This window comes from Triticum urartu, chromosome 7A, assembly GCF_056163025.1.
Source record: "Triticum urartu cultivar PI428250 chromosome 7A, HENAU_Tu73, whole genome shotgun sequence".
Classification (NCBI taxonomy): Eukaryota; Viridiplantae; Streptophyta; class Magnoliopsida; order Poales; family Poaceae; genus Triticum; species Triticum urartu.
Window position 1 is genome coordinate 688,098,359 of NC_141879.1, and position 6,375 is coordinate 688,104,733.

General features: G+C 47.1%; 1 pseudogene; it reads left to right on the top strand.

Moving 5' to 3' along the window:
* Positions 1–4,482: 4,482 nt before the first annotated feature.
* Positions 4,483–5,107, top strand: LOC147961544 (ethylene-responsive transcription factor 3-like; annotated as a pseudogene).
* Positions 5,108–6,375: the final 1,268 nt, after the last annotated feature.

Genomic DNA, 6,375 nt, shown 5'->3' on the forward strand with positions numbered 1-6,375 from the left:
AGTACGACTCCATCAACCCCGTTCACTTGAACGCTTCCGCTTAGCGATCTACAAGGGTATGTAGATGCACTCTCCTTTCCCCTCGTTGCTGGTCTCTCCATGGATAGATCTTGGTGACACGTAGGAAAATTTTGAATTTCTGCTACGTTCCCCAACATGTTGTTCACACTTTGCCATGGCCATGGTCTTTGGATCTGAATCACTTGAAAGGTTTTTTCAATCTAGTTGAGAAATGTATGTCGACAATTGTAGACTTCCGGTTATATATTTCACCAGAATCTATATATCAATATATAGTTGATGGAAATATCGTTACCCATAGTGACTGCTCGCGATTTCCCAATGCGATTGAGTAGGGTATTCCGATGTCCTGGTTATTTTGTGCACTATGACCTGGGTTGGTGGAGGTTTCCCATCCACTGGGTGTATACTACCCATCAGGTGTCTGTCAACGTGAAGTTGACTTGCATTTACTGATTCACAAGCCTTGATATCCTTGCTTGCGAGAAGCTGAATCCTGATGTACTATTGTCGTACTTCTCCTCCTGTTGATTTGAACGGGGAGTTGAGTTGTTTTAGTTGGTACCTACACTCTTTCCGACATATTTTTCAGGATAGTAGGATTATATGACACCTTTATAGTCAGTAAAAGAATCTGGCAGGTTATTTGCAATGTGTTGCAAATCTTCTGAACGCATGGTTTAGATCTTTGAGTACGTGGACTTGAGGCAGAAATGTGTTGAACATTCCATTAATTTCCTGGCATTCTTTATGGTACTTGAAATCTCCCCTAATGCCTGGAAATGTTCCTCATTGAATTAGCATAGTGGCCTTAAATAACTCCCCATGCGAGGGGCTTGAGGTATTGACGGAAATACAGTTATTCCTCACATAGATCCCAACTATATGTTGAGGGGCCAATGATGTATGTCGGGTGGTGATATCGGTATGCAACCGAATTACCGCAGATAGGAAATACTTGGTAGATATCCACATATCAAAGATAGAGGGGAATAATATTATGCAGTTCTATCATGAGCGTGTAAAACCGCATGACTCCAACGTAAAGTTGGCAAGTTGCAATTCCAAAGTAAAGATAATGTAATGAGCTTAACTCTTTGGATAGGATTCTACCAAACCATTTTGAGTCTAGACATTAGGGAAAATTGCTAAACTTCAATCCAAGGGCCATAGAGAAGGCACTCAAGAAGAATTCTGCAATGTTATCCATTTGATTTGCTTGAAATCGATGTCAGGATAATGAGCCAATGGTTTCGTGTGAGTAAAGCACACACTTAACACCAGCATGTAGATATGTCTTTTAGAACCATGGAATACCTGAATAGTCTAGTCAATGGATGGGAAGAGCCACTTGCCTCAACTTGATGCATTCAAGGAGTCTGAGTGGTTCAGCGTAGTCTTTAAGGTGTGCGAGCCTTAAAATTAGCTCCCCTGTGTCACTTGCAGTGCACATAAAATTCAAATGGTGTTAGAATTTAGCATCATAATAATCATAAACTATTGGAATTGTTGATAGTTTCGGTTTTAACTGTCTCGATGACCAAGGCGAGTATGCCAAGTTTTTCATGTACAAGAAAGTTTGGAAAACTATCTTGGGCGCAACATGTGCTACGGGTTTTGTAGTATGTGTGGTACAATCCAGATGATACATAGAGAATGTGCTTGCCATATTCATTGCATATTGTAAAGAGAATGCATTTCTCTTTCTTGTCAGCATAAGTTTCGCTATGGAAACCATTTTGACGAATATCTCTATAGCTTGGTAGGGTACGAGTTAAACTTGGGAAGCAATGAAGCATCCCGATGTTACTCGAGTACCCACAGGGATAGTAAATATGACTTGAGTTGAGCCAACAAATACCTCATCGCATCTAGCGATTTTAAAATATCACCTTTCTCTCAATGAGATTGGAAACATTGGATTTCCCTGAGTATAGATTTTATGGTGCATATGTCCACAAGGCACATATCATTTCTCATCGGATTGACTCCCGTAGAAATCTATATATAGACATGAAGATTCTCAAGAAAATCACTATCGGATATATAGAATACATACAAATGAATTTGTATCAAAGTGCTGATACAATATATTGTGATATACAATATATGATGACAACAATAATCATGTCCTTATTAGAACATCATAAATGGGCATAAATAAATAGATCACTAAGGAGACTAAGGGACTAAATGTATAGTCTCCAAACATGTCGGTTGATGCATATTCAACCATCATTCTCTCCATGCTCATAGGGTCTCATGACAGCTTGATGGTGTCAGGTTGAGGATTTGAAGTGAGTTTCAAACCATTACCCTTAAGGTCCTTTGCGTCGCGGTGGCGTGGCTTGGGTTGCATGCGCTATCCCATGGCATGCAAGAGTGATCTTAATGTCCTTGACCCGCTTAAGTAAGTTCTGGCCATTGAGGGTAAGAACCTCAAATTGTTAGCCATCGATTACTTATAGGGGCAAGCCAGAGATAATTAATTTACAAGAAGTAAATTAAAAACCATCATGGTTTTGTAATAAGAATGCAAAATTTTGACTCAAGTGTATAACTTGAAAATGCTCAACCTCAATTGTGGGAACATAACATATTGAAGATCATACATATCTCACAGTAATAGAGATAGTCTGCAGATGGGCAGTAGATCCAACTCATTACCTTGTGTTTTCCTAATATAATGAGGGAGATGTTATAGTAAAAAATTTGCAAGTTTGTTGTGCGGGAGAAATCATTCTCGACCGTTGTGACATGTTCATGAAGAATGTCAATGTGGTAAACACATAGACCATATCATCCCCGGTGAAAAACCGGTAATTTATTTATATTACAGACTGCGTAATATAAATACACTTAATGTTGCAAAATTAATAGATTTCAAGAAGATGGCTCGAAATCATTAGTGTGAATCTCAAATTGCTAAGGATGACACCTTGAATTTTGCATATGTATTTGCAAGAAATTGAAAATCTCAATTGCAAATAGACATATTAATCTCGACATGTAGCGAACATGGAGATACATACATTTTGGAATACATCGAACTCAACGGAAATATGTAATGAATAGTAATGATGTTTTAAACTTGATGTTCAAGTGAGAACTTGAATTGTGTAGATGTCAAATTAAAATAAGCTCTTGTATCAAATAGTAAGATAATTCAGCAAAGTGAATTAATATTTTGCGAGAGAAAATTAATCTCAATCGCAATGAGATTGTTTTGCGAGAAAAATTTATCAATCCCAGATCAACATTGTTGTGCGCGAAAATTTAATCTCAGTCGTAAAACAATGTCGTTGGATCGGTAAAGAACATGCCAGGCATTAACAACCATGTATCTCTGGAAATTTTAAAGTTCAACAGAAGATGATTTAAATGCAGATCTGGCCTAAACATGACAAATGCTAATAAGTAGCAATAGTTGTTGGAGAACTAATCTGTTAAAAAGCAAAAAATACAAGAAATTAAGCAAAATACTGCAAATTAGCATGAGCACCTAGTGGCTCAACCGCATGCAAATAGGACACGTAGGGCAGCCCAGCCAGGTGCAGCCTGGTCAACAGAATGGATAAGGAAGAGCAGACAGGGATATCCACAAAAGGAGTAGATTCGATCCTTAATCCAAGACCGGAGGGACTCCAGCCACGCTCTTCCTCGGAGGCACCTACGGCAGGTCGCCCGCATCACGGGCTACAGGAGGAACTCCAACCGCGCTATTCCTCGTCAGAGGAGTCGCCAGGGAGGCGGATGCCAGGCATGGCCCAGCGCCGCAGGGCCCCAAGTTCTCTCGCGAGCAGTGTGGCTGGTCGACGGCGGGCTGCGGCTGCTCGACGCTGTGGAGGCAGAGGCCAGGAGGCGCCGGCGAGTGCCTGTGTGCGGCGAGGGCGCCGTCTCGGTGCGGGCTGGGTGAGGCCTGGCGCAGGGTGGGCGCGCGCGAGGCCACGGCCTGGCACTGCTGGCCACAACTTGGCGCAGGGGCCCGGCCATGGGTGTGGCGCGGGCGCGGCCGGGTGGCGGGGGCGCTTGGCGCGACTGCATCAACATCGACGACTGCGGCGTCGGAGGAGCTGCTCATGACGCGCATGCCGGAGGGCGACCCTGTAGAGAGCCGACGCCGCTGATCAGCACGGATGTGCGTTTCCGTCGCGGGAGGCGAAGCCGGTGGTTCCGGTCGCCTAGTCCAGCGCGGGGTCGAGGCCAGACGCTGAGAGCATCTCCAATAGCCGTGCTAAAAAGCGCGCGTGGGGTAAACAAGTCTTTTGGACGTGCGGGACGTTTCGGCGCGCTCCAGCGGTGGTGGGAAAATCGCGCGGGGGGAACGGTTTGCGCGCGCGGGGAAAAAGGCAGCAGGTCGCGCGCTTTTTTGGCTGCATCGCTTCCGGTGTGCCTATAAAATGCGGCGCGCGCCACACGCCTATTGCACACGCTTCTCTTCCTCTTCCGTTGCCACACGCCCCTCCACCGCTTCCTCGGTTGCTTCCGCTGCCACCCGCGCCATCGATCTAGTGCCCCGCCACCATGCCGCCGCGCCGCCGAGGAGTGTCGGGCTACCGCGGCGTCCGCCAGCGCCCCAACGGCGGGTTCTACTCGGAGATACGGTCCGGCCAACTCCGGCTCGGCCTCGGCACCTTCGAAACGGCGCACGATGCCGCCCGTGCGTACGACGCGGCGGCGTGGCGCCTAGGCAGGCCGCGCCAGCAGATGAATTTCCACGATGTCCACACGCTGCAGCAGGCGCTGGACATCGCCCCGCCGCCTTGTCTTCGCACGGCACAAGACCGTGCGGAGCACGCTGAGCGGCAGAACCGCTTCCTCGTCGCCCATGAGGACGAGCGAGTCATGGCGGAGTGGCACCAACAACACCCGGAGGACGTCTCCTACGAGCAAGCCTACTGGGCAAGGCGCCACGAGGAGACGCAAAGGCGCCGCGCTGAGCGGTTGGACAGGCGTCGGCGCAAGGCCCTGGCGCTATCCCAATGTGATGTAGTTGAGAATGGTGGTGAGACGATCTTTACATCTGATGATAATCGTTGGGCAGACATGTGGCTCGATACCTCGGATCAGACCAGCGAGGATGGCGACGATGACAATGACGACGACGACTTGGAGTAGGCTGTAGCTGCACTAGTAGTTTTTATCTATGTCCTTGCACTATCTAAATAATTTTTATCTATCTATGCTATGGAACTATGTAAAATATCTATGTATCATTTTTTCTATCTATGAATTTTATTTAAAAAAAATGTACACACTGTTTAGCACGTGCTGCATTTTAACGCAGCCGCTGGAGCTACGCGCGCGCTCAATTTTGACGCGTCTGCTGGAGCCACCGCTGCCGGCCGCGCCAAACCAGGCGAACGGCGCGCGGCAAATGCCTTTCTTGCGCGCGGCGCGTTGCACGGCTGTTGGAGATGCTCTGATGGCAAGATGGCGATGAGCGCCACCACCAGTCCAGTGAAGATGGTAATGAAGTGAGGCATCGTACCTTTTGTTGATTCACGTTCCATAAAGAGAAATTTGGATCGACGGATGCCAATGCCCTTCTTCATTCTCTCGTTCACGTCCTTTGTGCTTGCGTAACTGCCGTATCGGGCATGGCCCTTCTCTTTCGCTGTACGCTGTCGCCGATAGAATCGCTCCGCGGGGAGCGTGCTGATAACGTGTTAGAAGAGTAATCGAGAGAGAATCGAAAGAGACAACGAATGATTCAACCAACTCTTTATTCCATCAGATTGGTTACATATATAGCATGTGAAAAGGTGCCTTCTGGGTGAAGACACAACCCTCTAGGAGCAACCGTCGTGCGGTCTCCAAAAGTGGAACAGTGGGGATTAACCTTAATTAACATTTAGTTAATTAATCTTAACAATATCCACCCACCCTCTAATCGTGCGCACCGCTACCCGCTATGAATGCAATCATATTAACGCCCAGTGCAATCGTCTCCCCTTCCGATCGCATATTTTCTTTCTTTTCTCCCCTCCGCCGTTACTCATCTTAAGCAAGCGGCAACTAATTGATCCCTCCTTCAGAATTATTTTCCCTTAGTGAGCAGCGACTGGGATCCCATCTACACGCCATGTGCTCCTCCGACCGCTGATCAGGCTCGCCTCCGCGGCACTCCGGGATTAACTGGACCTACGTTCCCCTTGCAAGTATGATTCCGGCATCATCAAGAAGGCGGTGCCCTGGTCCTCCCTCCCTGTCCATGTCTACTTTCCTTCCATGGTAGATTCAGTATCACTCCTCCACCGGCCGTCTATGCCGCCCAACCGAGAAGCAGGTTCTTCTTGCGTTCACAGAGTCGTCGCCTTCCTCACCATGTCATGTGTGTCGGCTGTCGGCCAA